This window comes from Geotrypetes seraphini, chromosome 5, assembly GCF_902459505.1.
Source record: "Geotrypetes seraphini chromosome 5, aGeoSer1.1, whole genome shotgun sequence".
Taxonomy (NCBI): Eukaryota; Metazoa; Chordata; class Amphibia; order Gymnophiona; family Dermophiidae; genus Geotrypetes; species Geotrypetes seraphini.
Genome location: NC_047088.1, coordinates 67,053,057 through 67,069,203, shown reverse-complemented (window position 1 = coordinate 67,069,203; position 16,147 = coordinate 67,053,057). Strand labels below are relative to the sequence as shown.

At 38.3% G+C, this 16,147-nt stretch overlaps 1 non-coding gene across 1 annotated transcript; it reads left to right on the top strand.

The window, feature by feature from the left end:
• The first annotated feature begins 13,363 nt into the window (after positions 1–13,363).
• LOC117361685 lies at positions 13,364–13,467 on the top strand. The gene has a single exon (XR_004539720.1). It is a non-coding gene; the product is annotated as a U6 spliceosomal RNA (small nuclear RNA).
• Positions 13,468–16,147: the final 2,680 nt, after the last annotated feature.

The window sequence follows — 16,147 nt, the reverse complement described above, 5'->3', positions numbered from 1 at the left end:
TGCTAACTTTGGAAACCCAACCAGTGGCAATTAGGCTTGCAAATACAGACATTGTAGAACACCACACCTAGATTTTGGGATTGTCCCTGATCCACCCATGTCCCTCCCATAGCCAAGCGCCTTTCAGAGTGCCAAGCTATGAAATTTAAGTGTGCATGTTATAAAATTGGCCGCAGGGCTACCCAAGTCTGGTCCTTGGGATCTACTGGCAGGCCAGGTTTTCAGAATATCCACAATGAATATGCATGAGAAAGATTTGCCTGCACTGCCTTCTTAATATATAAATCTCTCTCATGCATATTCATTGTGGATATCCTGAAAACCTGGCCTGCCAGTAGATCTCGAGGACTGGACTTGGCCAACCCTGGAATAGGGCATAGGCGGATACATACTTCCAATTACTGCTAATTAAGTGCTTAACAGTAATGATTGTTAGTGCCAATTTAGTCAATTACTTTGTGAGTAACCTATAAGGAATTTGGGGTAAGTGGGTAATTCCATAAATTGGCACCTCAGTTTAGGCACTGCAATGGGACCTGCTTAGTGCCAGTTCCATTTCTTCAGGACATGCCTAGTTACAGAACAGTCCAATTTTATTTTTCAAGCTCAATTATCTCTGAAATAGTCGTATTTCTATATACTTTCAATACAATATGCCCATCAATTTATTAGAAATCAATATATTTTCAATGTATTTTCCACTATAGATATAAATTTCATTGAAAAAAACCTAATATACTATATCAACCATCCATATAACTATCTAAACTCTTTTACCTCTATCTCATACTATAGGTGGAAAAAATAATGAAATCAGCCCTCCTATAAATAGATTTTAAAAAGTTTTAAAATATTTAGGAGTTTTAAAAGATGAAAAAGAAAAGAAGGTAGCGAATGTTACACCGACTTCAAAAAAGGTTTGAGGGGGAGATCCGGGAAACTGTAGAGCGGTGAGTCTGACCTCGGTTCCCGGGAAAGATGGTAGAGGCGCTGATAAAGGACTGCATCATTGATCACCTTGACGGACACGGTCTGATGAGGACCAGCCAGCACAGTTTCAGCAAAGGCAGATCTTGTTTGACGAACTTGCTGCACTTCTTTGAGGGAGTAAACAGGCAGATGGACAAGGTTCCACATGAACAACTATTTCGTTAAATTGTGAACAATGGAATCGAGGGTGAAATACTCACGTGGATTAAAACCTGGCTAGAGCATAGGAAACAGAGAGTGGGAGTTAATTGGCAATACTCGGACTGGAAGAGTGTCACCAGGGGGGTGCCGCAGGACGCGGTGCTTGGACCTGTGCTATTCAACATCTTTATAAACGATTTGGACATTGGTATGATGAGTGAGGTGATACAAAGTTATTCAGAGTAGTGAAGACCCAGGGGGATTGCGAAGATCTGCAATGTGACATAATCAAGCTCGAGAAATAGGCCTCGACATGGCAGATGAGGTTCAACGTGGATAAGTGATGCATGTACGTAAAGTGATGCATGTACGTAACAAAAATCTCATGCATGAATATAGGATGTCCAGGGCGGTACTTGGAGAGACCTCCCAGGAAAGAGACTTGGGAGTTCTGATCGACAAGTCAATGAAGCTGTCCGCGCAATGTGCGGCGGCGGCAAAAAGGGCAAACAGAATGCTAGGAATGATTAAAAAGGGGATCATGAACAGATCGGAGAAGATTATCATGCCGCTGTACTGGGCCATGGTGCACCCTCACATGGAGTACTGCGTCCAGCACTGGTCACCATACATGAAGAAGGACACAGTACTACTCGAAAGGGGCCAGAGAAGAGTGACTAAAATGGTTAAGGGGCTGGAGGAGTTGCAATACAGTGAGAGGTTGGAGAAACTGGGCCTCTTCTTACTTGAAAAGAGAAGACTGAGAGGGGACATGATCGAAATATTCAAAATACTGAAGAGAAAAGACTTAGCAGAAAAAGACAGATTGTTCACCCTCTCCAAGGTAGGGAGAACGAGAAGGCACTCTCTAAAGTTGAAATGGGATAAATTCTATACAAACGTAAGGAAGTTCTTCTTCACCCAGAGAGTGGTAGAAAACTGGAATGCTCTTCCGGAGTCTGTTATAGGGGGATACACCCTTCAAGGTTTCAAGACTAAGCTGGACAAGTTCCTGCTAAACTGGAACGTACGCAGGTGAGGCAAGACTCGTTTATAGCACTGGTCTTTGACCTGGGGGCCACCACATGAGTGGACTACTGGGCACGATGGACCACTGGTCTGACCCAGCAGCAGCAATTCTTATGTTCTTATGATAGAAAGAAAAAGTTAAAAAAGGTTAAATATATATACTGTATATATATATATATATAAAAAGCTAGAATGGTATAAAATGAGGGAGGTTGATGGTGTAGCCTATGATTGAAATTACGAGTGAGCTGCTGTCCAAACACTGCTGTCCAAATAATGCAGTCACTCTAATTCTGAGGCTACTTTTCCACCTGTAGTATGAGATAGAGGTAAAAGAGTTTAGATAGTAACATGGGTGGTTGATATAGTATATTAGTTTTTTTCAATGAAATGCATAAATTTATTAGAACATACATTAATGACCATTCCATACTACTTTCACTGTTATTTGAACCTCAGCGACACCACTCAAAGCTCAAGAGTATCATTGCTTTAAGCTTTATGTACCTGATCGTCATTGGTTCATTTCTTAAGTTAGTATATAGATAGATAGACATAAAAACAGATTACTTGGTATAATGACCAGGGTAGCCATGCAAACGGTCACTAAAAATTGGAAGAATTTTGACAGATTAAATTTCACTTTTTGGTGAAATTCATTATGCTTGTATTATAAGTACGAGAAAATGAATTCTGAACAAACGGGTAATAATAAGTTGTTTAAATTGACCAATTTTATCAATTCTAATTAAATGGTTTATTTCCCTATTTCTGGTTTGATTTGCACATCCAGGGGAGGGGGTGGGTGGGAGGGAGAGGGATATTAAATTGGGATTTGCTTATTAATTGCATGTATGTATGTATTGTTGTAGGGTTTTATTGAATACATTGAAATCAGGGTGTGTGGGAGAGGGGTGAAAATGGTTTCTCATGTATTTATGGATGGATGTAAGTGATGTTTTTCAAATTATTTGAATGTATTCTTTTATTCACTGTTTTTAGACTGAAAAATTAATAAAGATATATATATATATTTTTAAAGTTAGTTTATAAATACTTCTTCACTTAATATCCTTTTTTATATAGTTTATCCTTTTTAACAGGTATAAATTCTTTGTTGTAACTTCTGTAGTTCATAATAAATACAGTACATAACTTTGAGGAATGCCCCTGATCCACCCCTGGCTATACTCCCTTGGTTTGAGAGGCTGAAAAGTTCTCAGCCCAACCAACAAAGTTAGGACAGTCTCCTTCAAGGGCTATATACTTAGGGCTCCTTTTACAAAGCCGCGCTAGGGCCTTAATGCGCGGAATTGTGCATGCTAAATTGCCACAGGTGGTAGATTTTCAGCTGGCGCACACTATAGCGTGTGCTAATCCGGTGTGTGCGTTAAAAACGCTAGCGCACCTTTGTAAAAGGAGCCCTTAATCCAACGATTTTCCACTTTTTTCTTTTCACATTTTTTTCCAAGGGAACAAAAAAAATGGAAAATCATTGGACTAAGTGTATAGTCCTCGATGGAGACTGCCCCAACTTTGTTGGTTGGGCTGAGGACTTTTCCTCGTAAATTTGTGCACTTTAACTGGCGCATACTTTTTACAGAATCATGCTTTCAGAGTTGTGTAACTTGTAATTAGTCACATATAGCATCAATTATGAGGAGCTAATTGCCACTTAGCACCAATTAATCAATTAAGTTGTGCATATGCATTGGTTATGCACACCCATGTACACACAACTTTTAGTGCCTTTTATAGAACTTGGGTTTCTCTGCCTAACATGGGTATTTTTACGAATTCTGAGGCAAAACAAATATTCAAACGTTTTCATATTGGTTAACATGCATTTATCTGCACAGATGGTCTGATTTTCATCCCCTTTATGACCTGCATGCTACTGAGCTATTGTACCATAAGTTTTGCAGTCTATGCACTAGTAAGACTTGCCCTTTTCACTGAAGAAGCCTGTTGTGATTGTATAGTGGTTTATTGTATGCTGTAAAAATCTAAGATGGTACTTTATAAGAATATAGCTTAGGATGTCTAATTTGAGAACCAGTTATCTGTGCAGGGTCATATCCTCTCTCTATTTCAGTAGTCGCATCACCTCATTTACAAGAAGTTTTATAACGATTGTAAAATCAGAATAATGTCATCCACCCATGAGATGCATTTGCTACTTTGCTCCCTAGACATAAAGGAAGCAAGCAAATTGTAGGGGGATCATGTTACTGGACTACCATAATATATTTGTGAAATTATGTGGCCTTTGTACTGAAGAATTTTCTATAAAAAGCAACAACTGAAGGTCGGAGTATAACCCCTCTTCTGAGTTCACAAGGTTCCAAGCATCAACTTCTCTGAGCTTATGGAGAAATCCAGCATTGGTTCTCTGATGGGAGTATATTACTGAACTCCAAGGCACAAGGTGCAATATTCTTAATCAAATGAGATATTCTAAATATGGTTGTGATGTTCTCAACTGAAAATATTTACTAAGAAAATCATCTTCAATCCAATATCAGGTTACAGACTTCAAATCTAAATGCATGGTACATTCATGAGGCTAGTTTCTGTCATCTTCTACCTCTCCCTGACTCCTAGGAATCCCTCTTTTCCTTCTTCTTTGGACTTTTTGGCTCTATCATTCTTCTTTAGACCTTAAAGATCCATTAGACACATTATTTCTCTGATGCTTGAATCTCTACTTAGCACTTCTTCCCACCTCTGGAATCCGTATGATTCCTGGACTTACACCTATGTGGTAGCTTCTCCCCAGAATGTCAACACACAATTTAGCAAGACAGTCATAATAAAGCATCTCAGGTAAGATGTTCTGATAGGTTCTCTACTTCCTTGGTCTTCATCCTTTCAGGACTTGGAGCCTAAGGCAGGTCTTTTCTTCCTGGCTTTATGTATGCTCGGATTATAGAATACTAGCACACGTGTGAATGTTACAGATTTGTGTGTAAAGTGCTAGTTGGTCACTAAGGTGTATTCCTTATTCTTACCATGCAATAATCCTTATTTTTACAATGCAATTTGCAAAAAAGTGTTCATGTGAATGGGGTATTAGCAGCACATGGGTATCTCTCACAATTATGCATAAATCATAGAATAGTGTCATTCTCCTCCACTTCTAATTCCAGACTTTGTTCTGTTCATCTCTCTGCCCCACATGCCTGGAATAAACTACCAGAGTCTATCTGCCATGCCCCTTCCCTTGTTCAAAAGTAGGCTGGAAGCCCACCTTTTTGACACAACCCTACTCCCCTATGCCCTCTGCTCACCATCCTAGCCAGCAGCTTAACCATCCCCTGTTTGACTCTCTTGATTGTTTAGATTGTAAGCTCAATTGAGCAGGGATTGCCTCCTTTGTGACTCTGTATAGCACTACGTACATTTGGTAATGTCTGGTAGCACTCTAGAAATAATTAATATTAGTAGTAGTCATTTAGGCAGATGCATTTACTCCTGCCATGAAAAAAAAAAAACCAAAAGAAACTGCAAAAGTTTCAAGTTTATTTGGGATTTGATAAAAATCACTTTTTTCATAAATTACAAAGCGATGAACAATAAAAAAAAATGGGGGAGACAAGATGTTGAAGACTTTATTGAAGACAATAACACATTGCAGCCCAAAAAGTGGTTCACTTAGATAGGAACCGTGGACCAGACATGGTCGTGTTTCGAAAAACACTTCTTCCTCAGGGGTCCAAGATCTTGTATTTCTCAAGACAAATGAAACAGATGGGGTGCAACAATTTGAAGAAGTTTTGGGCCTAAAAGCGCCAAAGGTGTCCAAAAGAGATTCCATCTCTGTGTAATCCTCAGAATGAGAGTTCACCTGCCATAGGCATCCTCCAATTGGTTGTTCTGAGAATTTAGATCACAATGTACCACATGTTTTTGCTTTATTTTTTATTGCATTTTTTTAGGATTGTTATGTTTACACCTGTAGGACTTACAGTTTTTATGTGCTTGTGTCTGCAATTTAAGGTTAGTAAATGTACATATTCATTTATTTTCTTACTGTATGCCAGTCACCGTATTTTCTTTTTGTATGCCAGTTGCTGTATTTTATATTTAGTGCATGCATATATAGATTTTTTATATACTTGGATATCATTGTGTAGGTTAATGTGTATTTTGATTGGTAAAGGTCATACTTTTTAAGTTAAATCCATGTCCAAGGTTGTATGATTTATTATTTCCCATGCCTGTCACTATATTTGTAATTCATTTTTTATGCACATGTGCATGTTAATGTATACCTGTATATTAATGTGCATTTTGACTGTATATTGACCATTTTCTAATTTTTGTTTTTTTCCCCAATCTCCTTTTTTTATTTGTACATATGTTGTCCGTTTATAATAAGATAGGCCCATGTAGGGTCTTATCATTTCCCATGGAGTGTACTTACTTTGTATGAGTTTGATTTGTAGCACATTGTGATATTTTTGAATTGCTGCTTGTACCAATAAACTTTATATTTTATACTCTTGGAAGTCCAGGACTTGGTTCCACATTTTGTTTTCAGTACCTGCCATAGGCATGGCATAAGTGGACACGCCTGAATGATGGTGCAAAAATGCTAACGCTAGTATTCTATCATGGAATCTGGGTGCACAGATCCTGTTCCAGAATTCACACAGCGCCCAGCATGTTGGCACCTAACTTTTGGCGCACTTTATAGGACTGCCCAAATATTGTTTTCAAGTGGACAAACAGAATAAGCTGCAGCCTTTCCCTAGTAGAACCAAACTTATGAACTGAAAGGGATCATCTCCAGTTCTGTCATTCCCAAAGTTTCTTTACAGACCTCTCTCTTCCAATTCCCTCCAATTCTTTTCACTGCTAGAAAGGCATTTATTTATTTATTTTTTTTAAATTACATTACATTACATTAATGACTTCTATTCCGCCTGTACCTTGCAGTTCTAAGCGGATTACAACAAAAAGATAACTGGACATTTCCAGGAATAGGAATACAATTAACGACGTAGGGCCTAATACATCTAAACGATAGCTGGACGTTTTCAGGAAGAGGAATACAGTTAAAGGCGTTAGGTCTAAATCACATTTTGAAGGGAGGATCCTAAGAAGGGGAGAGAGGGGAGAAGAGTGGGGTTAGGAAATTATATCCTGCCTATTCCTAAGCAGCTTACATAAGAAAAACTTATATAAAGGTTCAAAAATACATAAATCTGTCAAACAGAACATCAAGAGAGCCCAAACTAGAAAGCTACCCTATAGAGCTCAAGAATCAGAAAAAGCCTATGCATACGAGTGTGCCTTGAAAATCTTTTTAAATTGCTATAAAGATGAGCAAAATCAAATATGCCCCTGTTAATATATTCCATAATCTTGGACCAGCTACTAAAAAGGCACGAGCCAATGTTTCAGCAAAATGAAAAAAATAGTCAAGACTGATATAGAAAGGCATGATCTTACCCTGCTTCACCTCTCCCCAGAAGCAAGACTACTCAACCATTGACAATTGTTATGCAAAACTAGGCAATTTCCAAGGGAAGCTGAAAGGAACCTGGTCCGGTTCTGGTCCCAAAACCGCCCTGCACACACTCTGTCGCCTCTCAGATATCTGGAGACAGTCTCTTTAGGAAGAAAGGATGCTCAGGCACAGGTTTGTCCCAAAGAAATTGTCCATTTATTATGAGTTTTTCATCCATTTTTATAGCATTATACAAGGGTCAGTTTTTTCAGCATATGACCGTAGGAAAAACCATATTTGGTAACAGGATACATAAAAATAACAAAACTGTAGGAAAGACCATATTTGGTAACAGGATACATAAAGCAACAAAAAAGGTAACAAGCACAAGGAAGGGGGGGGGGGTCTATAACTATGGCATATAATACTGTGCTTTATTGTCTAAGGTCTTTCTTAGCAAATGTTTCTTGTTTCTTATCTAAGTGACTCACAAGAAGCAAAATCATCCACCAGAACACGGGCTGTGGGGAGTTCAGTGCATGGGGAGGAATGACCTTGGCACAAGTAGCTAGCTTCAGAACAGGAAGAGAAAATGACCTTGTTCTTGCTTAGCAAAGTGAAGTTTCTTATCAAAGTGAAAGTTTTTGTATTTCAGCACAAGCCTGAACAGAGAAAATTACTTACAGAGACAATTACTTACAAGGAATATATGTGCCCCTTCAGCAGCAGCTTGTAGGAGACAGCAAAGAGCAACTGTAGTCAAAACAAAACAATATCCCTCATAATCCTATAAAATTGGGTTGTCAATTTTACACTTAGAACCTAATGTTATATATGGCGGCTTAAAAAAATCTGTGCCATACCAGTCTACTACATTTCTTTCAAGGGATGAAAATGTGGATAAAGGTGAGCCGTTTGATATTGTGTATTTGGATTTCAAAAGGCATTTGACAAAGTACCTCATGAAAGACTTCTGAGGAAATTAGAAAGTCATGAGATAGGAGGTAATGTCCTTTTATGGATTGAGAATTGGTTGAAAGACAAAACAGAGAGTGGGTTTAAATGATCAATGTTCTCAATGGAGAGAGGTAAATAGTGGGGTTCCCCAGGGGTCTTTGCTGGGACCACTGCTTTTTAACATATTTATCAATGATCTAGAGATGGGAATAACTAGTGAGATAATTAAATTTGATGATGACACAAAGTTGTTAAAAGTTGTTAAATCATAAGAGGATTGTGAAAAATCGCAAGAGGACCTTGTGAGACTAGGCACCAAAATGGTAGATGATGTTTAATGTGAGCAAGTGCAAAGTGATGCATGTGGGAAAGAGGAACCCAAACTATAGCTGTGTGATGTAACATCATTGTTGGGTTCGATGTTGGGAGTCACTGCCCAGAAAAAGGATCTCGGTGTCATTGTTGAGGATACGTTGAAACCCTCAGTTCAATGTGTGGCGGCTGCTAAGAAAGCAAATAGAATGTTAGGAATTATCAGGAAAGGAATGGAAAACAAAGATGAAAATGTTATAATGCCATTGTATCACTCTATGGCAGGGGTAGGGAACTCCGGTCCTCGAGAGCCGTATTCCAGTCGGGTTTTCAGGATTGCCCCAATGAATATGCATTGAAAGCAGTGCATGCAAATAGATCTCATGCATATTCATTGGGGCAATCCTGAAAGCCTGACTGGAATACGGCTCTCGAAGACCGGAGTTCCCTACCCCTGCTCTATGGTATGGCCGCACCTCGAATACTGTGTGCAGTTCTGGTCGCCAAATCTCAAAAAAAATATAGGGCCTCTTCTATTAAACTGCACTAGCAATTTCTAGTGCGGGGAGCCACACTGAATGGCCCGCGCTGCTCCCAATGCTCATAGAGTTCCTACGAATGTTGGGAGCAGCGCGGGCCATTCAGCGTGGCTCTCCACACTAGAAACTGCTAGCGCGGTTTCGTAGAAGAGAGGGATAGTGGAATTAGAAAAGGTACAGAGAAGGGCAACAAGAATGATAAAAAGGATGGGACAACTTTGCTATGAGGAAAGGCTAAAGCAGCTGGGTTCTTTAGTTTGGAGACAGCTCAGGGGTGATATGATAGAGGTGTATGAAATACTGAGTGGAGTGGAAAGGTTAGATATGAATCGCTTATTTACTCTTTCCAAAAATACTAGGATTAGGGGCATGCGATGAAGCTACTAAGTAGTAGATTTAAAACAAACTGGACAAAATATTTCTTCACACAACATAGTATAAAGAAATAAAGCAAAAAACAAAGGAAAAAAGGTGATACCTTTTTTATTGGACTAACTCAATGCATTTGATGAACCTTCGAAGGTAACCCTTCCTCAGATCAGGAAAATAAACCAAATGTTGACAGATATTAGTGTATACAAGTATGTATGTGTATAAGGAAAACATGAAATCATTTTGGGGATAGGAAGAGGAAGGGTTGGGTGGGTGGGCAGGAAACAGAAAGGTGGCAGAGCAGTTTTAAATGTCTTTATAGTGAGAAAGAAAACTCTGAGATCCCTGTTAAGTCCTGTCTGGTAGGTGTCAAAATACCTTATCATTTTGATTTCAAAGGTTTTACCTTCTTGGATTGTTTTAAAGTTCCCTTTTAGTATTCTCACCATAAAATCATTGGTGCAGTGGTCAGTTTTTCCAAAGTGTAGTCCGACAGAGGTGAAATCCTGTTTGATATTGCAATTCTTAATATGATATCTATGTAGGTTGATTCTGGCATTTAGCATTTGGCTTGTTTCACCGATGTAACTACTTGACTTTTTATTTATTTATCCCCTCCTTTACAAAGCTGCACTAGTGTTTTTAGTGCTGGCCACGGCGGTAAGAACTCCGACGCTGATAGAATTCCTATGAGCGTCAGAGGTCTTATTGCTGCAGCCGGCGCTAAAAACACTAGTTTGGCTTTGTAAAGGAGGGCCTTGTTTATTTATATGATTTTGGCTTATTTATTAGGATTTATGCAAAAATGTTAGAAAAAATTTGGTATTTAGGATGCGAATGAGTGAGAATAAATGGAAATGAGGTTTTTATTGTCTAGTGATTGTATGGTGATAATAAAATTTACATAAATAAAAATACAGTAAAACCTTGGACTGCAAGTAACGTGGTTTGCGAGTGTTTTGCAAGACGAGCAAAATGTTTGATAAAATTTTAACTTGATCAACGAGCAATGTCTTGTAATATGAGCACTTCGATGCACGCCACATCATCACAGTACGCACAGTACGCACAACTAAGGACCATAAAAAAATACTTTGACCCTACATCTTTCAGGTTGCTGGTACAGGCGCTGATCCTACCCATTCTTGACTACTGCAACATCATCTACCTGGGCATCCCACAAAAAACAATAAAAAAAACTGAGATTAATACAAAACACCGCCGTTCGCCTAATTTTTGGACTGAAAAAAAATGACCACATCAGCCCCTACTATAAAAAGCTGCATTGGCTGCCAATGGAAGCGCGGATATTATTCAAATTTGCGTGCACCTGTTTCAGGCAAGTCTGGGGACTAGCACCTTCTTACCTGCAAACTCACTTCATCCTACATAACCCCACGCGAGCAACCAGAAACAAATACTTCTTCACTTACCCAAAAATTACAGGCTGCAGATATAAATCATTCCTGGACAGAACCTTTAAGTTCCAAGCGAACAGACAGCAAGCTTGGCTGAAAAATTACATAAACGAACCCAATCTGACGTACAGTGCATTCCGAAAATCGATCAAAACCGCCCTTTACGCCAAATTCATTGACTAAAACAGTCCCCTTCCTCTCTAGAACTTCCCCCCTGTAACCACCTTTCTTTCTCTTAAGAAGTTCCCTTCCACGTATTAGGTACTCTCTACCCATAGAACTCCAATTAATATGTTAATACTAAAGTATTCAGGTATTCATAACCCATAGAACTCCAAGTAGAGCGTAAGTTTCCCATTTAGTTTATTGTAAAATATTTAGACTCATTGTATTGTATTGTATTTAGACTCATTGTATTGTATTGTATTGTATTGTATTGTATTGTATTGTATTTAGACTCATTGTATTGTATTGTATTGTATTGTACTGTATTCAGACTCATTGTATTGTATAGTATGCAGAATTATTGTATTGCATTAAGACCTCTTGTAATTCGCTGAATGTCCAGCCTTCTTACCATGTTAACCGCCTAGAAGTCGCCTGACTATGGCGGTATAGAAAAATAAAGTTATTATTATTATTATTATAACATTCATGCATCACATTGCTGAGCGCAGCTGAATGCAGCAATTAAGCGTAATACAAGCATGCACAGCGTATACACACAATTTACCCGCAGTACAATAAACCCTAGCCCAATACTGACAGCCACTGAACCCTGAACCTCTACTCATTCTGCCATTGTCCAATTCCATCCCATTTGGCTCAAAGTCTACATCAGGGGTGTCAAAGTCCCTCCTAGAGGGCCACAATCAAGTTGGGTTTTCAGGATTTCCCCAATGAATATGCATGAGATCTATTAGCATACAATGAAAGCAGTGCATGCAAATAGATCTCGTGCATATTCATTGAGAAAATCCTTAAACCTGACCGGATTGCGGTCTTTGAGGAGGGACTTCGACACCCCTGATCTACATAGTCCTACCCAATTCTCTGAGTTCCCACCTGACCTCAATACGCTACGGGAGTGTAGTGACTATTCTAAACGAGCGAGGTCTTGCAATACAAGTATGTTCAGTATATTTTATATTAAAGTTTTGGGGTGGTGGAATGAATCGTCTGAGTTTCCATTATTTCCTATGGGGAAATGTGCTTTGATATACGAGTGCTTTGGATTACAAGCATGCTTCTGGAATGAATTATGCTCGCAATCCAAGGTACCACTGTATAAAATAAGCTTCATTTGTTTGTTGAATATAGTAGAGTAATATAGGGAAGCTATATTGATATTATCACACAGTTATCATTAGATTGATAATCAGACCTACTGTACATTTTGACACCAATTATTGAATTTACCCCTAAATCCTGACATATACACACACGAGGCCCTGTACCATATGAATGCATTTGTGATAAGAAATCATATATCCTTACTTTCTAAAATCATGATTTAAAGAGCTTTACGATATACACATTTAAATGTGCTGGTTTATGTATGTCCAAATGACAAATAAAAGCTTCTAAAGTAACCACCTCTGTATTTTTATAAAATGGTAGTGTTTGTGATAGAAATCATACTGTGAGTGAAGGTGATGGTATTTGCGCCTGCTTGAAAGATACTGCCCAGCATCTGAAAATATGTCTTTATCTGCATTAAATAAATACTGTAGGAAGAATGACTTGTAAGCAAAATAGGAAATGTGCAGCATGTGTGACTAAATTCAGGTTCATATTCAATGCAATTTAACCCTTTAATTGGCAGATGGTAAAACACATTCTTTATGTAACTTGATGTTGAACGAGAGCAACAGTGCCAATAACAGGCATTTGGAGATGCAGAGCCATAGAAGACACATGTTGCTTCTGAGCAACAATGCCAAATAAAGGGTTACCTGGCCAAAATGGCTGGCTGCTTAAACCACTTGTTCGGGGCTAAACAGTTATTTTCAGCAGCACTTAACTGATTATTACCATTGAAAATGTCTAGTTAGCATCATTCTCAAAACCATCTGTTTTTGGGGCATTCTGGGGACGGAGTCAGCACTTCACTGGTTAAATGCCGACATTCAGTATGTAACGCATAGACAGGACCATATAGGCAGCACATACTAAAATTGGAACAATACAGAGAAGATTAGCATGGCCTCTGTGCAAGGATGACACACAAATTTGTGAAGTGTTCCATATTTTTATTTTTAATTTTTAAAGAAAGATCAGTCCTATCTTTATGTGGTGCCCCATACCAGTTAAGTGCTGAATATCGTACTTAAGTGGCTATATTTTAGCTGGTTCCACCTGGAAAGCCAGTCCTGAAGCTCGGACATGCCCGGCATTGAAATTCCAGGCATAACACCCTATCTCCAACAATTACACTGGCTGTCAGTTGCTTTCAGAGTTCAGTACAAAGCAATGATGATTTCTCATCAATTCTTGTACGGTACTATAACTCAACTATTTAAAAGCAAGATGACTAACTATTTACCGAACAGATCACTGTGCTCTGAAAATTCAGCCTTATTAAAGGCAAATGTCAACCCAAAATATGTTGAGACCAGCGCAATGACCTTTTATTGTGCAGCGGTTAAATTGTGAGTCAATTACGGAAATGTGGTGAAAAAGGCACATTTAGGAAATTACTTAAAACACAATTGTTTGTAAATGTCTTTTTCTAGATATTGATTCTTCATGACTGCTGATTTTTGAGAACCTTTTCATAATTATTTGTATAGGCCTTTTTTTGGCTTTGATCTTTCTATTGCTGGTTTTCTGAGGATTTGCTCATTCATGTTTATGTGTTTTTAATTTTTAAAAAAAATTTATGCATGTAATACCATGTAAACCGTTTAGGCCTAGACGGTATAGAAATTCTTAAATAAATAAATAAAATGTTGAGTGCCACAGGCTGAATATCGACTCCATTGTTTTTTTAATTGTAAAAGTTCTGCTTTTCCAAATAGAAAAGTATTTTCTGGGAATTAGATATCAAAGGTGATCAAAACAGAAAATGTCATTGTACTCAGTAAACCTTTAGTAGATCTGGCAGTAGGGTTGTTTTTTTGATAAATGTTGGCAAGAATGAGTGTGTGAGAGCCAGCATTTGGAGTGGAATTTTTGGACCCATCAGTTTACTCCTGATCCTTTGTACTTCCAGCTCCATCGGAACCAGGAAACCTTTATTTGCAACCACCTAGAAAGATTTGCCCCTATTTTGCATCTTTCTCCCCCAGCATAGTCTGGGCATTGAGGTAGTGGTCCTGGGCCAGAGGCCAAGCGTTAAGGGGGGAATTCATCAATGTGTGTTACTGTTTGGGACTATTTCATAAAGACACCTAGGGGCTGATATTCAGTCACATAAGTGCCATGAATATTCAATACAAAAAATAATTGGTAAATTATATCTTAGTTAAATTACCATTGGAAGGCACGTTGCACTCCAAAAATAATCAAAAGAACATTCCAAAAATGAGTGGGATTGAATTAAATAAAGTTTTCAGTACGGGCTCAATGTTCCCTCCGAATAACCAAAAGCCCCAGGCAGGTATTCATGAGTGGCTAGCACTTAGACGCATGTCTAAATAAATCCTGTCCCGTACATCATGTAACCCTAATCAGTAAATATAAAGTGCAAACCAAGAAAAAATACAAAAATGTTTAAAAAACAAACCCCAAAACACAATAAAAAAGAATGTAAAAGTAACCCAAAATATCAATGAAAAAAGAAAAAATATCAAAAATATCAAAAACATCCCCACATTCAAAACCACGTAAATGCAAAAATCCCAAAAGTCATATGAAAATGATGTCAATAGTTCATTTAAAAGTCCATTTCAAAATACCAAAATACATATCCAATGGTGAATAAATAGCTGATAGAAAGATAAATCGTGTCTCCATTCAATAGATAACAAATGAATAGGTGAATCATATCTCCGTTCACACAATTCAAATAAATAAATAACTTAGCTCATTCGTATGCAAACTGTATCTTCCCTCGACAGGTCCTGTTTCGATATTCTTCGTCAGGAGGGAGAAGTCAGAACATCAGTAAATTCTCTAATCCAAAAGCCAGAGATGCGATATCATTATGCAGTAAACCTCTCTCCATGTTCAGCGGCTCAATCACGCTGAAACTCAATGCCAGGCCATTTCTGGTGACGGACATTGAATATCTGGGGGGTTTTGACCAGTGCTGACTTAACTTGCTAAGCGAATATTCAGCACTGGTTAAGTTAATAACAGGCAAAGATAGGTTTGCTTTTTATGTGGTCTGATTTGCCCGCTAAACTTAGCCGGTCAAGTGCTGCTTATTGCCAATAATTACGTGATATAGTTGGTTACATTTTCAGAACTGACCGTGAATATTCAGCAGAGATAACAGATAACAGAGATAGCACTATTCACTTTTAGACACCTAAATACTATTTAACCAATTAGTGGCTGTTTCTGGCCAGTTAAATAGCTTTGAATATCAGGGTAATAGGTCTTAAGGGAGCAATTCCATAAAGGGCTTTTAAAACTAATAGGAGGATTATCTAACGGTTTGGTTTGATATATCGGCTAAAGTGGAGAGTGGCCGCACGATATTTAAAGTCCTAGATTTCAAATGCTATGGGAGAGTACCTGAAGAAAGAGCTGTTAGGATGGGAGGACATAAGAGAAGTGGAAAGACAGTGGTCTAAGCTGAAAGGAGCGATAAAAATGGCTACGGACCTTTATGTGAAGAAAATCAATAAAAACAAGAGAAAAAGGAAGCCGATATGGTTCTCCAACCTAGTGGCTGAGAAAATAAAGGCGAAAGAGTTGGCGTTCGTGAAATATAAAAAAAACCAAGAAGAGGAGAGCAGAAAGGACTACAGGGTGAAACTGAAAGA